Source organism: Drosophila biarmipes, unplaced genomic scaffold, assembly GCF_025231255.1.
Source record: "Drosophila biarmipes strain raj3 unplaced genomic scaffold, RU_DBia_V1.1 ptg000023l, whole genome shotgun sequence".
NCBI classification, from domain to species: Eukaryota; Metazoa; Arthropoda; class Insecta; order Diptera; family Drosophilidae; genus Drosophila; species Drosophila biarmipes.
The window spans coordinates 599,122-622,115 of NW_026114540.1; the positions used below are offsets into that span (position 1 = coordinate 599,122).

Below are 22,994 nucleotides of genomic sequence, written 5' to 3' on the forward strand. Positions count from 1 at the left end.
GTATCCAATAAAATTGAGAGCCTCTGCAAAACAATTATAACTTTTGGAAAACGGAAAAAATCTGCAGTTACTAAATATCAATCTGGATGGCTTAGTAAAAAATAATCAATTTCCATAAAACGCCCCTATTGCAAATCAAATCAAATAGAGAAAAGGGCTCATCGGGGCCGTCCTAAACTTGATTTTGAGGAGGCTTCAGAGAGAACAAAGCGATGACGTGTAGGTCAGCTCATTAAAATAGAGGAATCCGCTGTTTCTTCTCTACGCAATGATGATCGAAATCAAAATTTCCTGCCGGCAGATCCCATGGAAGTTATTTTGCTTTTAATGGAGACCTCCATGACGAAGCTCCAATATTTGCTAATAAGAAACTTTTTAAATAGCAAAATATCCTTTGAATTTTTTTCGAGTTATCAAAGAGTACTACATAAGTTTAAAAAAAATAAGATACCCTTATGGTATTTATATAGACGAATCTCGAGCGAAAGTCGAACTATAAAGCTTACTAGACAATACGGCATCTAGTAAAATAGAGCTTCAAAATAACATCATTGAAACTATGCTTGAAAATATAGTTTAATTGGACATGGAACTTCGATGGAATTACAGGGCATAGCGAGTATAAGCAAAAGCTTTGAAACGGTGATTTGGACGACAGAAGCTTATTTGTAACATCCTACGTACCTCCCCAACTGGTTACTCAAATAGATAATACAATAATTTGAAAAAACCCCCAGCCATCATCGACTCGTTACTGTCGACCAATAAGATTTCAATTTAAGAAAGAGACCGCGAAAGTGTCTAAAGACGAAGCAGAATATTTTGACAACAGAACTGAGCAATATACAAAAATGTTTTAGTAAAGAAGTTCGCCCAAGATTTTACGAATTTGGCTTATCTCCACTAAATTCTTATATACGCTTCTTTGAATACTTTTTACATATTTCATATAAGCTAGAGGTCTAAATGTGGCAAGTACGCGATGAAGAAAAGAAGATGCAAGTATTGAACAGGAAGAAACACATTCAGGAATTTCGCGAAAAAATGGGAATACTAGTGGACCAACCTAGAGATGGAGGTAGAGGAAGTCAATTTTATGACATAAACTCTAGCGAAGACCCTTCAGATACCATTTAAGCGATAGAATTTTGAGATATCGGGAATTGAGAACTTTCGAGAGCATGTAAAGTTTTCTTTAGAAGCAATAATTCAGTTCGTTTATCAGCTGATGAGTGGACGCTGCAATTTTCAATCACCAAATCTAAAGCAGCAGCCAGAGCAGTGTATAGATACATCGCAATGGTCGATCCCTGAAGCCTCACAAGATTGATATTTTTAAGACCCAGGATCTTAACGATGCCCTAGCACGGTTTTGAAAAATCGAATCATTTGAGGAGACTAGGTAAAAAAATAGGTTTACGCTTGAAGAAGAAGAGTGCATTCAACATTTCTTTAAGCACGCTGTTATTCTTGACTTTGGTCGAATTCAAGTCCGCTTGCCATTTGCGCAATCCCCAACTAGTCTCGGAAGTTCATTGGAAACTTCCAGACGGCGTTTCCTTCAGCTTAAACGGCGATTAAGACGCCTACCTGAACAAAAGAAAATGTAAATTTGTCTCTGAATGGCATCCAACAAAATCTGATTCTAACTCTGCTGGCATTCAGACTACAAAAGTTTGTTTTCATCAGCCGACATAACTAAAATGTATCGGCAATTCAGATCGATTCTAAAGACCGTAATTTCCAGCTCATTCCAGCTACAGTTATTTCGATTAAACACAGTAACTTATGGCCTGGCAAGTGCCCCATTTTTAGCGATTTAAAGTCTTAACTTCATCGCCAAGAGATACGAAAACGAATTCCCAATAGGATCTCATACTTTACAGAATGATATGTATGTGGATGACTTTCTCACAGAAGCCGACAGCTTAGAGGACTTGCAAGTGAAAATGCTTCAGACCGAGAACATTTTTCAGCGAGCAGGTTTGAAGTTGTCAAAATGAAACTTTAGTGGTAAGAGTGATTTGGATGGTAAAGAAGTGACAAAGGCCTTGGGAATGTCATGGAAACCGCAAACGAATATATTTTGTTTCCGCTTTGATCTGCCAAAATCCGAAGCTTCCTCCAAGAGGCAAGTTATTTCTGTCATTGCAAGATTGTACGACATACTTGGACTCCTAAGTCCAAACATTATCAGGTACAAATTGTTGTACAAGAACTTTGGAGAAAGAGTCTTGAGTGGAGCCGCTGCCTGATGCGCTGCAAGAAAGATGGCGGCAAATCGAGCCGGATGTACACATTTTAAGCCAAATTGAAATTCCAAGGTTCGTAAATTTCTTGTTTAGTATAGAGTGCGAGGTTACTTTTCGGTCAGACTTTCAACGGCGTTCCTTCCAGCAAAGTGCCTTGTGCCCCACAGCCAAACGAACTTGATGCCAATGAAATTCGGAAGACATTTATCATCCTCTCCACAATTCATAGCCAAAGTTTCGCAACGGATTTAATTGACATACAAAAGGGAAATCGTCTTAGTCCAAATCTTAGAAAATTGATTTCGTTCGTAGCTGAAGCTGATATTGGCAATCGATCTTTACAAATTATTCGAGTTGGCGGACGTCTAGCAAACGCCCCAATCCTTGTCTATGCGAGATTCCGATTGCTTCTTCCTAGTGATCATTTGTTTACCTTGAACATCTTTGCAAAGTCAATATGCATGCACGCCGCAAATCGCTAATTGGATTACTAAGACTTCAAATATGGATCGCAAACTCTCGTCGCACCACCTCCAACGTGGCCATAAAATGTTTTCATTGTTGCCATTACAAACCCAGGCTAATGCAACAAATTATGGGATCCCAACCAGCGGAAAGGCTGATTCTAACCAAGCGGTTTGCCATCTCATTTGTACATCTATGTAAACCATCCTACCTCCTATCGGATTCGATGAAAGGTTCCATATAATACTTATATGGCCGTATTTATCTGCTTTGCGACCAAAGCAGTTCACGTTGAACTTGTATCTGACATATGTTTAAAACATTTCGTTGGACGCAGAGGACTTCCAGAGAGCTTTTGGTCCAGCGTTAAGCGTTGTGTCAGCCTTTCAAGTTTCAGATGCCAGAGGCTCTAAATCAGTTACAAGAGCGATACGATAAGAAAGTATTAATTCTTATTGAGCATGTCACCAGTTTATTCAGCATTTTTCGCATCAAGAAGGCCGACCCGTGCATAGTGGTTCCGTCAGAGGCCAAAAATCAAAAAATGTGATGACAGATTTTTTATATCAAAATGTATCGAAATTGTCTAAACTTCTCTATGGCATACCGGATTTTACTGAAAATGTAACGGTACTTTCTAAAAATAGATTTGCTATCGTGAACACGTGTTCATTTTGGCAACGCAGCTGCGCTTTGGTTTATGCTTTATTTTTGCTTTATTTCTCTCTTTCAATTCGCCCTTTAAAGTGATTAGACGTACGCTGCAGTGCTCCGATTTGAATAATTTAACATGAATAATGAAATTGAAGGTATTTACTTAAAATTAAGATATTAATAATAAACTTTCCTGAAAATGTTTTTTCGAAAAACTAATTTTATCGAATAACCCTTTTTTGTGTATTTTTTGAAAGTATAGTTTATGTTTAGTTAACCTGTTAGTTATGTTCCAAGAAAACCCAGAGCTTGGTATGTATGTTTTTATGATCGTCTTATTTTAGGTTGCTAAATATTTTAAAATTAGCTGCAGAAACTTGCAGATGTGTGTTTACTACTTAGATTACTAAAGCAGTTAAAGGTGAGTCTTTGCCTATTGTGCTGTTCCGCTTTTGCGCTGTTGCTTTGTCTTCGTCTTTAGTGCTTTGTGTTTTTGCAAAAATGTCAATTTGTAAATTATTATTTAAACTTTGATTTTGGATTTTGATAGGTGTATCGCAAAAATGTGTTTGTGTAATGGAACCAACGCCGAAAAAATGAAGAAATTGATTTCCGATGTGCAAGCGGATATTGAAAACAACGGCTACATTATTCTAGAGTTGAGCGAAGTATCCAATAAAATTGAGAGCCTCTGCAAAACAATTATAACTTTTGGAAAACGGAAAAAATCTGCAGTTACTAAATATCAATCTGGATGGCTTAGTAAAAAATAATCAAACCGTCCTAAACTTGATTTTGAGGAGGCTTCAGAGAGAACAAAGCGATGACGTGTAGGTCAGCTCATTAAAATAGAGGAATCCGCTGTTTCTTCTCTACGCAATGATGATCGAAATCAAAATTTCCTGCCGGCAGATCCCATGGAAGTTATTTTGCTTTTAATGGAGACCTCCATGACGAAGCTCCAATATTTGCTAATAAGAAACTTTTTAAATAGCAAAATATCCTTTGAATTTTTTTCGAGTTATCAAAGAGTACTACATAAGTTTAAAAAAAATAAGATACCCTTATGGTATTTATATAGACGAATCTCGAGCGAAAGTCGAACTATAAAGCTTACTAGACAATACGGCATCTAGTAAAATAGAGCTTCAAAATAACATCATTGAAACTATGCTTGAAAATATAGTTTAATTGGACATGGAACTTTGATGGAATTACAGGGCATAGCGAGTATAAGCAAAAGCTTTGAAACGGTGATTTGGACGACAGAAGCTTATTTGTAACATCCTACGTACCTCCCCAACTGGTTACTCAAATAGATAATACAATAATTTGAAAAAACCCCCAGCCATCATCGACTCGTTACTGTCGACCAATAAGATTTCAATTTAAGAAAGAGACCGCGAAAGTGTCTAAAGACGAAGCAGAATATTTTGACAACAGAACTGAGCAATATACAAAAATGTTTTAGTAAAGAAGTTCGCCCAAGATTTTACGAATTTGGCTTATCTCCACTAAATTCTTATATACGCTTCTTTGAATACTTTTTACATATTTCATATAAGCTAGAGGTCTAAATGTGGCAAGTACGCGATGAAGAAAAGAAGATGCAAGTATTGAACAGGAAGAAACACATTCAGGAATTTCGCGAAAAAATGGGAATACTAGTGGACCAACCTAGAGATGGAGGTAGAGGAAGTCAATTTTATGACATAAACTCTAGCGAAGACCCTTCAGATACCATTTAAGCGATAGAATTTTGAGATATCGGGAATTGAGAACTTTCGAGAGCATGTAAAGTTTTCTTTAGAAGCAATAATTCAGTTCGTTTATCAGCTGATGAGTGGACGCTGCAATTTTCAATCACCAAATCTAAAGCAGCAGCCAGAGCAGTGTATAGATACATCGCAATGGTCGATCCCTGAAGCCTCACAAGATTGATATTTTTAAGACCCAGGATCTTAACGATGCCCTAGCACGGTTTTGAAAAATCGAATCATTTGAGGAGACTAGGTAAAAAAATAGGTTTACGCTTGAAGAAGAAGAGTGCATTCAACATTTCTTTAAGCACGCTGTTATTCTTGACTTTGGTCGAATTCAAGTCCGCTTGCCATTTGCGCAATCCCCAACTAGTGTCGGAAGTTCATTGGAAACTTCCAGACGGCGTTTCCTTCAGCTTAAACGGCGATTAAGACGCCTACCTGAACAAAAGAAAATGTAAATTTGTCTCTGAATGGCATCCAACAAAATCTGATTCTAACTCTGCTGGCATTCAGACTACAAAAGTTTGTTTTCATCAGCCGACATAACTAAAATGTATCGGCAATTCAGATCGATTCTAAAGACCGTAATTTCCAGCTCATTCCAGCTACAGTTATTTCGATTAAACACAGTAACTTATGGCCTGGCAAGTGCCCCATTTTTAGCGATTTAAAGTCTTAACTTCATCGCCAAGAGATACGAAAACGAATTCCCAATAGGATCTCATACTTTACAGAATGATATGTATGTGGATGACTTTCTCACAGAAGCCGACAGCTTAGAGGACTTGCAAGTGAAAATGCTTCAGACCGAGAACATTTTTCAGCGAGCAGGTTTGAAGTTGTCAAAATGAAACTTTAGTGGTAAGAGTGATTTGGATGGTAAAGAAGTGACAAAGGCCTTGGGAATGTCATGGAAACCGCAAACGAATATATTTTGTTTCCGCTTTGATCTGCCAAAATCCGAAGCTTCCTCCAAGAGGCAAGTTATTTCTGTCATTGCAAGATTGTACGACATACTTGGACTCCTAAGTCCAAACATTATCAGGTACAAATTGTTGTACAAGAACTTTGGAGAAAGAGTCTTGAGTGGAGCCGCTGCCTGATGCGCTGCAAGAAAGATGGCGGCAAATCGAGCCGGATGTACACATTTTAAGCCAAATTGAAATTCCAAGGTTCGTAAATTTCTTATTTAGTATAGAGTGCGAGGTTACTTTTCGGTCAGACTTTCAACGGCGTTCCTTCCAGCAAAGTGCCTTGTGCCCCACAGCCAAACGAACTTGATGCCAATGAAATTCGGAAGACATTTATCATCCTCTCCACAATTCATAGCCAAAGTTTCGCAACGGATTTAATTGACATACAAAAGGGAAATCGTCTTAGTCCAAATCTTAGAAAATTGATTTCGTTCGTAGCTGAAGCTGATATTGGCAATCGATCTTTACAAATTATTCGAGTTGGCGGACGTCTAGCAAACGCCCCAATCCTTGTCTATGCGAGATTCCGATTGCTTCTTCCTAGTGATCATTTGTTTACCTTGAACATCTTTGCAAAGTCAATATGCATGCACGCCGCAAATCGCTAATTGGATTACTAAGACTTCAAATATGGATCGCAAACTCTCGTCGCACCACCTCCAACGTGGCCATAAAATGTTTTCATTGTTGCCATTACAAACCCAGGCTAATGCAACAAATTATGGGATCCCAACCAGCGGAAAGGCTGATTCTAACCAAGCGGTTTGCCATCTCATTTGTACATCTATGTAAACCATCCTACCTCCTATCGGATTCGATGAAAGGTTCCATATAATACTTATATGGCCGTATTTATCTGCTTTGCGACCAAAGCAGTTCACGTTGAACTTGTATCTGACATATGTTTAAAACATTTCGTTGGACGCAGAGGACTTCCAGAGAGCTTTTGGTCCAGCGTTAAGCGTTGTGTCAGCCTTTCAAGTTTCAGATGCCAGAGGCTCTAAATCAGTTACAAGAGCGATACGATAAGAAAGTATTAATTCTTATTGAGCATGTCACCAGTTTATTCAGCATTTTTCGCATCAAGAAGGCCGACCCGTGCATAGTGGTTCCGTCAGAGGCCAAAAATCAAAAAATGTGATGACAGATTTTTTATATCAAAATGTATCGAAATTGTCTAAACTTCTCTATGGCATACCGGATTTTACTGAAAATGTAACGGTACTTTCTAAAAATAGATTTGCTATCGTGAACACGTGTTCATTTTGGCAACGCAGCTGCGCTTTGGTTTATGCTTTATTTTTGCTTTATTTCTCTCTTTCAATTCGCCCTTTAAAGTGATTAGACGTACGCTGCAGTGCTCCGATTTGAATAATTTAACATGAATAATGAAATTGAAGGTATTTACTTAAAATTAAGATATTAATAATAAACTTTCCTGAAAATGTTTTTTCGAAAAACTAATTTTATCGAATAACCCTTTTTTGTGTATTTTTTGAAAGTATAGTTTATGTTTAGTTAACCTGTTAGTTATGTTCCAAGAAAACCCAGAGCTTGGTATGTATGTTTTTATGATCGTCTTATTTTAGGTTGCTAAATATTTTAAAATTAGCTGCAGAAACTTGCAGATGTGTGTTTACTACTTAGATTACTAAAGCAGTTAAAGGTGAGTCTTTGCTTATTGTGCTGTTCCGCTTTTGCGCTGTTGCTTTGTCTTCGTCTTTAGTGCTTTGTGTTTTTGCAAAAATGTCAATTTGTAAATTATTATTTAAACTTTGATTTTGGATTTTGATAGGTGTATCGCAAAAATGTGTTTGTGTAATGGAACCAACGCCGAAAAAATGAAGAAATTGATTTCCGATGTGCAAGCGGATATTGAAAACAACGGCTACATTATTCCAGAGTTGAGCGAATAAAATTGAGAGCCTCTGCAAAACAATTGTAACTTTTGGAAAACGGAAAAAATCTGCAGTTACTAAATATCAATCTGGATGGCTTAGTAAAAAGGAATCAATTTCCATAAAACGCTCCTATTGCAAATCAAATCAAATAGAGAAAAGTGCTTATCGGGGCCGTCCTAAACTTGATTTTGAGGAGGCTTTAGAGAGAACAAAGCGACGACGTGTAGGTCAGCTCATTAAAATAGATGAATCCGCTGTTTCTTCTCTACGCAATGATGATCGAAATCAAAATTTCCTCCCGGCAGATCCCATGGAAGTTATTTTGCTTTTAATGGAGACCTCCATGACGAAGCTCCAATATTTGCTAATAAGAAACTTTTTAATTAGCAAAATATTCTTTGAATTTTTTCCCAGTTACCAAAGAGTACTACATAAGTTTAAAAAAATAAGATACCCTTATGGTACTTATATAGACGAATTTCGTGCGAAAGTCGAACTACAAAGCTTACTAGACAATACGGCATCTAGTAAAATAGAGCTTCAAAATAACATCATTGAAACTATGCTTGAAAATATAGTTTAATTGGATATGGAACTTCGATGGAAGTACAGGGCATAGCGAGTATAAGCAAAAGTTTTCAAACGGTGATTTGGACGACAGAAGCTTATTTGTAACATCCTACGTACCTCTCCAACTGGTTACTCAAATAGATAATACAATAATTTGACAAAACCACCGGCCATCATCGACTCGTTACTGTCGACCAATAAGATTTTAATTTAAGAAAGAGACCGCGAAAGTGTCGAAAGACGAAGCAGAATATTTTGACAACAGATCTGAACAATATACAAAAATGTTTGAGTAAAGAAGTTCGCCCAAGATTTTACGAATTTGGCTTATCTCCACTACAAAATGTGGCAAGTACGCGATGAAGAAAAGAAGATGCAAGTATTGAACAGGAAGAAACACATTCAGGAATTTCGCGAAAAAATGGGAATACTAGTGGACAAACCTAGAGATGGAGGTAGAGGAAGTCAATTTTATGACATAAACTCTAGCGAAGACCCTTCAGATACCATTTAAGCGATAGAATTTTGAGATATCGGGAATTGAGAACTTTCGAGAGCATGTAAAGTTTTCTTTAGAAGCAATAATTCGGTCTCGTTTATCAGCTGATGAGTGGACGCTGCAATTTTCAATCACCAAATCTAAAGCAGCAGCCAGAGCAGTGTATAGTTACATCGCAATGGTCGATCCCTGAAGCCTCACAAAATTGATATTTTTAAGACCCAGGATCTTAAAGATGCCCTAGCACGGTTTTGAAAAATCGAATCATTTGAGGAGACTAAGTAAAAAAATAGGTTTACGCTTGAAGAAGAAGAGTGCATTCAACATTTCTTTAAGCACGCTGTTATTCTTGACTTTGGTCGAATTCAAGTCCGCTTGCCATTTGCGCAATCCCCAACTAGTCTCGGAAGTTCATTGGAAACTTCCAGACGGCGTTTCCTTCAGCTTGAACGGCGATTAAGACGCCTACCTGAGCAAAAGAAAATGTACACCAATTTTATGCAAGAATACATGGATCTTGGCCACATGAAACTCGAATCTGACTTTTATATTAACCAACCTCATTATGTCATCATCATGCAGTGTTGCGATCACAAAGCTCAACAACTAAACTGCGAGTTGTTTTCGATGCCTCCGCAAAAACTACATCAAATTTGTCTCTGAATGGCATCCTAATGGTTGGACCCACAATCCAACAAAATCTGATTCTAACTCTGCTGGCATTCAGACTACAAAAGTTTGTTTTCATCAGCCGACATAACTAAAATGTATCGGCAATTCAAATCGATTCTAAAGACCGTAATTTCCAGCTCATTCCAGCTACAGTTATTTCGATTAAACACAGTAACTTATGGCCTGGCAAGTGCCCCATTTTTAGCGATTCAAAGTCTTAACTTCATCGCCAAGAGATACGAAAACGAATTCCCAATAGGATCTCATACTTTACAGAATGATTTGTATGTGGATGACTTTCTCACAGGAGCCGACCGCTTAGAGGACTTGCAAGTGAAAATGCTTCAGACCGAGAACATTTTTCAGCGAGAAGTTTTGAAGTTGTCAAAATGAAACTTTAGTGGTAAGAGTGATTTGGATGGTAAAGAAGTGACAAAGGCCTTGGGAATGTCATGGAAACCGCAAACGAATATATTTTGTTTCCGCTTTGATCTGCCAAAATCCGAAGCTTCCTCCAAGAGGCAAGTTATTTCTGTCATTGCAAGATTGTACGACATACTTGGACTCCTAAGTCCAAACATTATCAGGTACAAATTGTTGTACAAGAACTTTGGAGAAAGAGTCTTGAGTGGAGCCGCTGCCTGATGCGCTGCAAGAAAGATGGCGGCAAATCGAGCCGGATGTACACATTTTAAGCCAAATTGAAATTCCAAGGTTCGTAAATTTCTTGTTTAGTATAGAGTGCGAGGTTACTTTTCGGTCAGACTTTCAACGGCGTTCCTTCCAGCAAAGTGCCTTGTGCCCCACAGCCAAACGAACTTGATGCCAATGAAATTCGGAAGACATTTATCATCCTCTCCACAATTCATAGCCAAAGTTTCGCAACGGATTTAATTGACATACAAAAGGGAAATCGTCTTAGTCCAAATCTTAGAAAATTGATTTCGTTCGTAGCTGAAGCTGATATTGGCAATCGATCTTTACAAATTATTCGAGTTGGCGGACGTCTAGCAAACGCCCCAATCCTTGTCTATGCGAGATTCCGATTGCTTCTTCCTAGTGATCATTTGTTTACCTTGAACATCTTTGCAAAGTCAATATGCATGCACGCCGCAAATCGCTAATTGGATTACTAAGACTTCAAATATGGATCGCAAACTCTCGTCGCACCACCTCCAACGTGGCCATAAAATGTTTTCATTGTTGCCATTACAAACCCAGGCTAATGCAACAAATTATGGGATCCCAACCAGCGGAAAGGCTGATTCTAACCAAGCGGTTTGCCATCTCATTTGTACATCTATGTAAACCATCCTACCTCCTATCGGATTCGATGAAAGGTTCCATATAATACTTATATGGCCGTATTTATCTGCTTTGCGACCAAAGCAGTTCACGTTGAACTTGTATCTGACATATGTTTAAAACATTTCGTTGGACGCAGAGGACTTCCAGAGAGCTTTTGGTCCAGCGTTAAGCGTTGTGTCAGCCTTTCAAGTTTCAGATGCCAGAGGCTCTAAATCAGTTACAAGAGCGATACGATAAGAAAGTATTAATTCTTATTGAGCATGTCACCAGTTTATTCAGCATTTTTCGCATCAAGAAGGCCGACCCGTGCATAGTGGTTCCGTCAGAGGCCAAAAATCAAAAAATGTGATGACAGATTTTTTATATCAAAATGTATCGAAATTGTCTAAACTTCTCTATGGCATACCGGATTTTACTGAAAATGTAACGGTACTTTCTAAAAATAGATTTGCTATCGTGAACACGTGTTCATTTTGGCAACGCAGCTGCGCTTTGGTTTATGCTTTATTTTTGCTTTATTTCTCTCTTTCAATTCGCCCTTTAAAGTGATTAGACGTACGCTGCAGTGCTCCGATTTGAATAATTTAACATGAATAATGAAATTGAAGGTATTTACTTAAAATTAAGATATTAATAATAAACTTTCCTGAAAATGTTTTTTCGAAAAACTAATTTTATCGAATAACCCTTTTTTGTGTATTTTTTGAAAGTATAGTTTATGTTTAGTTAACCTGTTAGTTATGTTCCAAGAAAACCCAGAGCTTGGTATGTATGTTTTTATGATCGTCTTATTTTAGGTTGCTAAATATTTTAAAATTAGCTGCAGAAACTTGCAGATGTGTGTTTACTACTTAGATTACTAAAGCAGTTAAAGGTGAGTCTTTGCTTATTGTGCTGTTGCGCTTTTGCGCTGTTGCTTTGTCTTCGTCTTTAGTGCTTTGTGTTTTTGCAAAAATGTCAATTTGTAAATTATTATTTAAACTTTGATTTTGGATTTTGATAGGTGTATCGCAAAAATGTGTTTGTGTAATGGAACCAACGCCGAAAAAATGAAGAAATTGATTTCCGATGTGCAAGCGGATATTGAAAACAACGGCTACATTATTCCAGAGTTGAGCGAATAAAATTGAGAGCCTCTGCAAAACAATTGTAACTTTTGGAAAACGGAAAAAATCTGCAGTTACTAAATATCAATCTGGATGGCTTAGTAAAAAGGAATCAATTTCCATAAAACGCTCCTATTGCAAATCAAATCAAATAGAGAAAAGTGCTTATCGGGGCCGTCCTAAACTTGATTTTGAGGAGGCTTTAGAGAGAACAAAGCGACGACGTGTAGGTCAGCTCATTAAAATAGATGAATCCGCTGTTTCTTCTCTACGCAATGATGATCGAAATCAAAATTTCCTCCCGGCAGATCCCATGGAAGTTATTTTGCTTTTAATGGAGACCTCCATGACGAAGCTCCAATATTTGCTAATAAGAAACTTTTTAATTAGCAAAATATTCTTTGAATTTTTTCCCAGTTACCAAAGAGTACTACATAAGTTTAAAAAAAATAAGATACCCTTATGGTACTTATATAGACGAATTTCGTGCGAAAGTCGAACTACAAAGCTTACTAGACAATACGGCATCTAGTAAAATAGAGCTTCAAAATAACATCATTGAAACTATGCTTGAAAATATAGTTTAATTGGATATGGAACTTCGATGGAAGTACAGGGCATAGCGAGTATAAGCAAAAGTTTTCAAACGGTGATTTGGACGACAGAAGCTTATTTGTAACATCCTACGTACCTCTCCAACTGGTTACTCAAATAGATAATACAATAATTTGACAAAACCACCGGCCATCATCGACTCGTTACTGTCGACCAATAAGATTTTAATTTAAGAAAGAGACCGCGAAAGTGTCGAAAGACGAAGCAGAATATTTTGACAACAGATCTGAACAATATACAAAAATGTTTGAGTAAAGAAGTTCGCCCAAGATTTTACGAATTTGGCTTATCTCCACTACAAAATGTGGCAAGTACGCGATGAAGAAAAGAAGATGCAAGTATTGAACAGGAAGAAACACATTCAGGAATTTCGCGAAAAAATGGGAATACTAGTGGACAAACCTAGAGATGGAGGTAGAGGAAGTCAATTTTATGACATAAACTCTAGCGAAGACCCTTCAGATACCATTTAAGCGATAGAATTTTGAGATATCGGGAATTGAGAACTTTCGAGAGCATGTAAAGTTTTCTTTAGAAGCAATAATTCGGTCTCGTTTATCAGCTGATGAGTGGACGCTGCAATTTTCAATCACCAAATCTAAAGCAGCAGCCAGAGCAGTGTATAGATACATCGCAATGGTCGATTCCTGAAGCCTCACAAAATTGATATTTTTAAGACCCAGGATCTTAAAGATGCCCTAGCACGGTTTTGAAAAATCGAATCATTTGAGGAGACTAGGTAAAAAAAATAGGTTTACGCTTGAAGAAGAAGAGTGCATTCAACATTTCTTTAAGCACGCTGTTATTCTTGACTTTGGTCGAATTCAAGTCCGCTTGCCATTTGCGCAATCCCTAACTAGTCTCGGAAGTTCATTGGAAACTTCCAGACGGCGTTTCCTTCAGCTTGAACGGCGATTAAGACGCCTACCTGAGCAAAAGAAAATGTACACCAATTTTATGCAAGAATACATGGATCTTGGCCACATGAAACTCGAATCTGACTTTTATATTAACCAACCTCATTATGTCATCATCATGCAGTGTTGCGATCACAAAGCTCAACAACTAAACTGCGAGTTGTTTTCGATGCCTCCGCAAAAACTACATCAAATTTGTCTCTGAATGGCATCCTAATGGTTGGACCCACAATCCAACAAAATCTGATTCTAACTCTGCTGGCATTCAGACTAAAAAAGTTTGTTTTCATCAGCCGACATAACTAAAATGTATCGTCAATTCAGATCGATTCTAAAGACCGTAATTTCCAGCTCATTCCAGCTACAGTTATTTCGATTAAACACAGTAACTTATGGCCTGGCAAGTGCCCCATTTTTAGCGATTCAAAGTCTTAACTTCATCGCCAGGAGATACGAAAACGAATTCCCAATAGGATCTCATACTTTACAGAATGATATGTATGTGGATGACTTTCTCACAGGAGCCGACCGCTTAGAGGACTTGCAAGTGAAAATGCTTCAGACCGAGAACATTTTTCAGCGAGCAGGTTTGAAGTTGTCAAAATGAAACTTTAGTGGTAAGAGTGATTTGGATGGTAAAGAAGTGACAAAGGCCTTGGGAATGTCATGGAAACCGCAAACGAATATATTTTGTTTCCGCTTTGATCTGCCAAAATCCGAAGCTTCCTCCAAGAGGCAAGTTATTTCTGTCATTGCAAGATTGTACGACATACTTGGACTCCTAAGTCCAAACATTATCAGGTACAAATTGTTGTACAAGAACTTTGGAGAAAGAGTCTTGAGTGGAGCCGCTGCCTGATGCGCTGCAAGAAAGATGGCGGCAAATCGAGCCGGATGTACACATTTTAAGCCAAATTGAAATTCCAAGGTTCGTAAATTTCTTGTTTAGTATAGAGTGCGAGGTTACTTTTCGGTCAGACTTGACAATTGCCTTACACTGGATTACAATGCCCACAACCCAGCTTAAGTGTTTCGTAGCCAATCGGGTGTCAACTATTCAAATAAAGTCCGCGAACATCAAATGGCGACAGGTTCAACGAATGCACTTGGCCAAAGAAAAACCAATTGCCAACTCAGCGGACAACGCTTTAGAATTGCGAAAAGTGGTAACTTTTAAATGTGACGATGCCAGCATCGAGAGAACTATAATTGAAAGGCTCACCAGCAGAATCTCTTCATATACTCGAATTGTCCGGATTGAGCTCTCATGTTTCGAGTTTTCAACGGCGTTCCTTCCAGCAAAGTGCCTTGTGCCTCACAGCCAAACGAACTTGATGCCAATGAAATTCGGAAGGCATTTATCATCCTCTCCACAATTCAAAGCCTAAGTTTCGCAACGGATTTAATTGACATACAAAAGGGAATTTGGCCGTATTTATCTGCTTTGCGACCAAAGCAGTTCACGTTGAACTTGTATCTGACATATGTTTAAACAATTTCGTTGGACGCAGAGGACTTCCAGAGAACTTTTGGTCCAGCGTTAAGCGTTGTGTCAGCCTTTCAAGTTTCAGACGCCAGAGGCTCTAAATCAGTTACAAGAGCGTTACGATAAGAAAGTATTAATTCTTATTGAGCATGTCACCAGTTTATTCAGCATTTTTCGCATCAAGAAGGCCGACCCGTGCATAGTGGTTCCGTCAGAGGCCAAAAATCAAAAAATGTGATGACAGATTTTTTATATCAAAATGTATCGAAATTGTCTCTTAAGAGTCCAAACGGTACTTTCTAAAAATAGATTTGCAATCGTGAACACGTGTTCATTTTGGCAACGCAGCTGCGCTTTGGTTTATGCTTTATTTTTGCTTTATTTCTCTTTTCAATTCGCCCTTTAAAGTGATTAGACGTACGCTGCAGTGCTCCGATTTAAATAATTTAACATGTATTTTGAAATTGAAGGTATTTACTTAAAATTAAGATATTAATAATAAACTTTCCTGAAAATGTTTTTTCGTAAAACTAATTTTATCGAATAACCTTTTTTTTGTATTTTTTGAAAGTATAATTTATGTTTAGTTAACCTTTTAGTTATGTTTCAAGAAAACCCAGAACTTGGTATGTATGTTTTTATGATCGTCTTATTTTAGGTTGCTAAATATTTTAAAATTAGCTGCAGAAACTTGCAGATGTGTGTTTACTACTTAGATTACTAAAGCAGTTAAAGGTGAGTCTTTGCTTATTGTGCTGTTCCGCTTTTGCGCTGTTGCTTTGTCTTCGTCTTTAGTGCGTTGTGTTTTTGCAAAAATATCAATTTGTAAATTATTATTTAAACTTTGATTTTGGATTTTGATAGGTGTATCGCAAAAATGTGTTTGTGTAATGGAACCAACGCCGAAAAAATGAAGAAATTGATTTCCGATGTGCAAGCGGATATTGAAAACAACGGCTACATTATTCTAGAGTTGAGCGAAGTATCCAATAAAATTGAGAGCCTCTGCAAAACAATTATAACTTTTGGAAAACGGAAAAAATCTGCAGTTACTAAATATCAATCTGGATGGCTTAGTAAAAAATAATCAATTTCCATAAAACGCCCCTATTGCAAATCAAATCAAATAGAGAAAAGGGCTCATCGGGGCCGTCCTAAACTTGATTTTGAGGAGGCTTCAGAGAGAACAAAGCGATGACGTGTAGGTCAGCTCATTAAAATAGAGGAATCCGCTGTTTCTTCTCTACGCAATGATGATCGAAATCAAAATTTCCTGCCGGCAGATCCCATGGAAGTTATTTTGCTTTTAATGGAGACCTCCATGACGAAGCTCCAATATTTGCTAATAAGAAACTTTTTAAATAGCAAAATATCCTTTGAATTTTTTTCGAGTTATCAAAGAGTACTACATAAGTTTAAAAAAAATAAGATACCCTTATGGTATTTATATAGACGAATCTCGAGCGAAAGTCGAACTATAAAGCTTACTAGACAATACGGCATCTAGTAAAATAGAGCTTCAAAATAACATCATTGAAACTATGCTTGAAAATATAGTTTAATTGGACATGGAACTTCGATGGAATTACAGGGCATAGCGAGTATAAGCAAAAGCTTTGAAACGGTGATTTGGACGACAGAAGCTTATTTGTAACATCCTACGTACCTCCCCAACTGGTTACTCAAATAGATAATACAATAATTTGAAAAAACCCCCAGCCATCATCGACTCGTTACTGTCGACCAATAAGATTTCAATTTAAGAAAGAGACCGCGAAAGTGTCTAAAGACGAAGCAGAATATTTTGACAACAGAACTGAGCAATATACAAAAATGTTTTAGTAAAGAAGTTCGCCCAAGATTTTACGAATTTGGCTTATCTCCACTAAATTCTTATATACGCTTCTTTGAATACTTTTTACATATTTCATATAAGCTAGAGGTCTAAATGTGGCAAGTACGCGATGAAGAAAAGAAGATGCAAGTATTGAACAGGAAGAAACACATTCAGGAATTTCGCGAAAAAATGGGAATACTAGTGGACCAACCTAGAGATGGAGGTAGAGGAAGTCAATTTTATGACATAAACTCTAGCGAAGACCCTTCAGATACCATTTAAGCGATAGAATTTTGAGATATCGGGAATTGAGAACTTTCGAGAGCATGTAAAGTTTTCTTTAGAAGCAATAATTCGGTCTCGTTTATCAGCTGATGAGTGGACGCTGCAATTTTCAATCACCAAATCTATAGCAGCAGCCAGAGCAGTGTATAGTTACATCGCAATGGTCGATCCCTGAAGCCTCACAAAATTGATATTTTTAAGACCCAGGATCTTAAAGATGCCCTAGCACGGTTTTGAAAAATCGAATCATTTGAGGAGACTAAGTAAAAAAATAGGTTTACGCTTGAAGAAGAAGAGTGCATTCAACATTTCTTTAAGCACGCTGTTATTCTTGACTTTGGTCGAATTCAAGTCCGCTTGCCATTTGCGCAATCCCCAACTAGTCTCGGAAGTTCATTGGAAACTTCCAGACGGCGTTTCCTTCAGCTTGAACGGCGATTAAGACGCCTACCTGAGCAAAAGAAAATGTACACCAATTTTATGCAAGAATACATGGATCTTGGCCACATGAAACTCGAATCTGACTTTTATATTAACCAACCTCATTATGTCATCATCATGCAGTGTTGCGATCACAAAGCTCAACAACTAAACTGCGAGTTGTTTTCGATGCCTCCGCAAAAACTACATCAAATTTGTCTCTGAATGGCATCCTAATGGTTGGACCCACAATCCAACAAAATCTGATTCTAACTCTGCTGGCATTCAGACTACAAAAGTTTGTTTTCATCAGCCGACATAACTAAAATGTATCGGCAATTCAAATCGATTCTAAAGACCGTAATTTCCAGCTCATTCCAGCTACAGTTATTTCGATTAAACACAGTAACTTATGGCCTGGCAAGTGCCCCATTTTTAGCGATTCAAAGTCTTAACTTCATCGCCAAGAGATACGAAAACGAATTCCCAATAGGATCTCATACTTTACAGAATGATTTGTATGTGGATGACTTTCTCACAGGAGCCGACCGCTTAGAGGACTTGCAAGTGAAAATGCTTCAGACCGAGAACATTTTTCAGCGAGAAGTTTTGAAGTTGTCAAAATGAAACTTTAGTGGTAAGAGTGATTTGGATGGTAAAGAAGTGACAAAGGCCTTGGGAATGTCATGGAAACCGCAAACGAATATATTTTGTTTCCGCTTTGATCTGCCAAAATCCGAAGCTTCCTCCAAGAGGCAAGTTATTTCTGTCATTGCAAGATTGTACGACATACTTGGACTCCTAAGTCCAAACATTATCAGGTACAAATTGTTGTACAAGAACTTTGGAGAAAGAGTCTTGAGTGGAGCCGCTGCCTGATGCGCTGCAAGAAAGATGGCGGCAAATCGAGCCGGATGTACACATTTTAAGCCAAATTGAAATTCCAAGGTTCGTAAATTTCTTGTTTAGTATAGAGTGCGAGGTTACTTTTCGGTCAGACTTTCAACGGCGTTCCTTCCAGCAAAGTGCCTTGTGCCCCACAGCCAAACGAACTTGATGCCAATGAAATTCGGAAGACATTTATCATCCTCTCCACAATTCATAGCCAAAGTTTCGCAACGGATTTAATTGACATACAAAAGGGAAATCGTCTTAGTCCAAATCTTAGAAAATTGATTTCGTTCGTAGCTGAAGCTGATATTGGCAATCGATCTTTACAAATTATTCGAGTTGGCGGACGTCTAGCAAACGCCCCAATCCTTGTCTATGCGAGATTCCGATTGCTTCTTCCTAGTGATCATTTGTTTACCTTGAACATCTTTGCAAAGTCAATATGCATGCACGCCGCAAATCGCTAATTGGATTACTAAGACTTCAAATATGGATCGCAAACTCTCGTCGCACCACCTCCAACGTGGCCATAAAATGTTTTCATTGTTGCCATTACAAACCCAGGCTAATGCAACAAATTATGGGATCCCAACCAGCGGAAAGGCTGATTCTAACCAAGCGGTTTGCCATCTCATTTGTACATCTATGTAAACCATCCTACCTCCTATCGGATTCGATGAAAGGTTCCATATAATACTTATATGGCCGTATTTATCTGCTTTGCGACCAAAGCAGTTCACGTTGAACTTGTATCTGACATATGTTTAAAACATTTCGTTGGACGCAGAGGACTTCCAGAGAGCTTTTGGTCCAGCGTTAAGCGTTGTGTCAGCCTTTCAAGTTTCAGATGCCAGAGGCTCTAAATCAGTTACAAGAGCGATACGATAAGAAAGTATTAATTCTTATTGAGCATGTCACCAGTTTATTCAGCATTTTTCGCATCAAGAAGGCCGACCCGTGCATAGTGGTTCCGTCAGAGGCCAAAAATCAAAAAATGTGATGACAGATTTTTTATATCAAAATGTATCGAAATTGTCTAAACTTCTCTATGGCATACCGGATTTTACTGAAAATGTAACGGTACTTTCTAAAAATAGATTTGCTATCGTGAACACGTGTTCATTTTGGCAACGCAGCTGCGCTTTGGTTTATGCTTTCAATCTCTTTCAATTCGCCCTTTAAAGTGATTAGACGTACGCTGCAGTGCTCCGATTTGAATAATTTAACATGAATAATGAAATTGAAGGTATTTACTTAAAATTAAGATATTAATAATAAACTTTCCTGAAAATGTTTTTTCGAAAAACTAATTTTATCGAATAACCCTTTTTTGTGTATTTTTTGAAAGTATAGTTTATGTTTAGTTAACCTGTTAGTTATGTTCCAAGAAAACCCAGAGCTTGGTATGTATGTTTTTATGATCGTCTTATTTTAGGTTGCTAAATATTTTAAAATTAGCTGCAGAAACTTGCAGATGTGTGTTTACTACTTAGATTACTAAAGCAGTTAAAGGTGAGTCTTTGCTTATTGTGCTGTTGCCCTTTTGCGCTGTTGCTTTGTCTTCGTCTTTAGTGCTTTGTGTTTTTGCAAAAATATCAATTTGTAAATTATTATTTAAACTTTGATTTTGGATTTTGATAGGTGTATCGCAAAAATGTGTTTGTGTAATGGAACCAACGCCGAAAAAATGAAGAAATTGATTTCCGATGTGCAAGCGGATATTGAAAACAACGGCTACATTATTCCACAGTTGAGCGAAGTATCCAATAAAATTGAGAACCTCTGCAAAACAATTGTAACTTTTGGAAAACGGAAAAAATCTGCAGTTACTAAATATTAATCTGGATGGCTTAGTAAAAAGGAATCAATTTCCATAAAACGCCCCTATTGCAAATCAAATCAAATAGAGAAAAGTGCTTATCGGGGCCGTCCTAAACTTGATTTTGAGGAGGCTTTAGAGAGAACAAAGCGACGACGTGTAGGTCAGCTCATTAAAATAGATGAATCCGCTGTTTCTTCTCTACGCAATGATGATCGAAATCAAAATTTCCTACCGGCAGATCCCATGGAAGTTATTTTGCTTTTAATGGAGACCTCCATGACGAAGCTCCAATATTTGCTAATAAGAAACTTTTTAAATAGCAAAATATCCTTTGAATTTTTTCCGAGTTACCAAAGAGTACTACATAAGTCTTAAAAAAATAAGATACCCTTATGGTACTTATATGGACGAATTTCGTGCGAAAGTCGAACTACAAAGCTTACTAGACAATACGGCATCTAGTAAAATAGAGCTTCAAAATAACATCATTGAAACTATGCTTGAAAATATAGTTTAATTGGTTATGGAACTTCGATGGAAGTACAGGGCATAGCGAGTATAAGCAAAAGTTTTCAAACGGTGATTTGGACGACAGAAGCTTATTTGTAACATCCTACGTACCTCTCCAACTGGTTACTCAAATAGATAATACAATAATTTGAAAAAACCCCCGGCCATCATCGACTCGTTACTGTCGACCAATAAGATTTCAATTTAAGAAAGAGACCGCGAAAGTGTCGAAAGACGAAACAGAATATTTTGACAACAGAATACAAAAATGTTTGAGTAAAGAAGTTCACCCAAGATTTTACGAATTTGGCTTATCTCCACTAAATTCTTATATACGCTTCTTTGAATACTTTTTACATATTTCATATAAGCTAGAGGTCAAAATGTGGCAAGTACGCAATAAAGAAAAGAAGATGCAAGTATTGAACAGGAAGAAACACATTCAGGAATTTCGCGAAAAAATGGGAATACTAGTGGACCAACCTAGAGATGGAGGTAGAGGAAGTCAATTTTATGACATAAACTCTAGCGAAGACCCTTCAGATACCATTTAAGCGATAGAATTTTGAGATATCGGGAATTGAGAACTTTCGAGAGCATGTAAAGTTTTCTTTAGAAGCAATAATTCAGTTCGTTTATCAGCTGATGAGTGGACGCTGCAATTTTCAATCACCAAATCTAAAGCAGCAGCCAGAGCAGTGTATAGATACATCGCAATGGTCGATCCCTGAAGCCTCACAAGATTGATATTTTTAAGACCCAGGATCTTAACGATGCCCTAGCACGGTTTTGAAAAATCGAATCATTTGAGGAGACTAGGTAAAAAAATAGGTTTACGCTTGAAGAAGAAGAGTGCATTCAACATTTCTTTAAGCACGCTGTTATTCTTGACTTTGGTCGAATTCAAGTCCGCTTGCCATTTGCGCAATCCCCAACTAGTCTCGGAAGTTCATTGGAAACTTCCAGACGGCGTTTCCTTCAGCTTAAACGGCGATTAAGACGCCTACCTGAACAAAAGAAAATGTAAATTTGTCTCTGAATGGCATCCAACAAAATCTGATTCTAACTCTGCTGGCATTCAGACTACAAAAGTTTGTTTTCATCAGCCGACATAACTAAAATGTATCGGCAATTCAGATCGATTCTAAAGACCGTAATTTCCAGCTCATTCCAGCTACAGTTATTTCGATTAAACACAGTAACTTATGGCCTGGCAAGTGCCCCATTTTTAGCGATTTAAAGTCTTAACTTCATCGCCAAGAGATACGAAAACGAATTCCCAATAGGATCTCATACTTTACAGAATGATATGTATGTGGATGACTTTCTCACAGGAGCCGACCGCTTAGAGGACTTGCAAGTGAAAATGCTTCAGACCGAGAACATTTTTCAGCGAGAAGTTTTGAAGTTGTCAAAATGAAACTTTAGTGGTAAGAGTGATTTGGATGGTAAAGAAGTGACAAAGGCCTTGGGAATGTCATGGAAACCGCAAACGAATATATTTTGTTTCCGCTTTGATCTGCCAAAATCCGAAGCTTCCTCCAAGAGGCAAGTTATTTCTGTCATTGCAAGATTGTACGACATACTTGGACTCCTAAGTCCAAACATTATCAGGTACAAATTGTTGTACAAGAACTTTGGAGAAAGAGTCTTGAGTGGAGCCGCTGCCTGATGCGCTGCAAGAAAGATGGCGGCAAATCGAGCCGGATGTACACATTTTAAGCCAAATTGAAATTCCAAGGTTCGTAAATTTCTTGTTTAGTATAGAGTGCGAGGTTACTTTTCGGTCAGACTTTCAACGGCGTTCCTTCCAGCAAAGTGCCTTGTGCCCCACAGCCAAACGAACTTGATGCCAATGAAATTCGGAAGACATTTATCATCCTCTCCACAATTCATAGCCAAAGTTTCGCAACGGATTTAATTGACATACAAAAGGGAAATCGTCTTAGTCCAAATCTTAGAAAATTGACTCCGTTGGTAGCTGAAGCTGATATTGGCAATCGATCTTTACAAGTTATTCGAGTCGGCGCACGTCTAGCAAACGCCC

General features: G+C 37.8%; 1 protein-coding gene and 1 long non-coding RNA gene across 10 annotated transcripts in view; both read right to left on the reverse strand.

Annotated features, from left to right (window-relative positions):
* LOC108033085 (vacuolar protein sorting-associated protein 41 homolog) overlaps positions 1-22,994 on the reverse strand; it is a 94,189-nt gene that overhangs the window by 52,443 nt on the left and 18,752 nt on the right. The window lies entirely within an intron of this gene.
* The window catches only part of LOC127012147 (uncharacterized), a 36,826-nt gene that overhangs the window by 12,006 nt on the left and 1,826 nt on the right, over positions 1-22,994 (reverse strand). Inside the window, exon 2 of one of the 3 annotated variants that reach the window (XR_007765671.1) lies at positions 5,049-6,910. The exons of 1 other annotated variant lie outside the window; for it this stretch is intronic. This is a non-coding gene — a long non-coding RNA (uncharacterized LOC127012147). Of the gene's footprint in view, positions 1-1,066; positions 2,929-5,048; positions 6,911-22,994 lie in introns of all 3 variants that reach the window. One more of the 3 variants, XR_007765670.1, reaches the window with a different exon arrangement.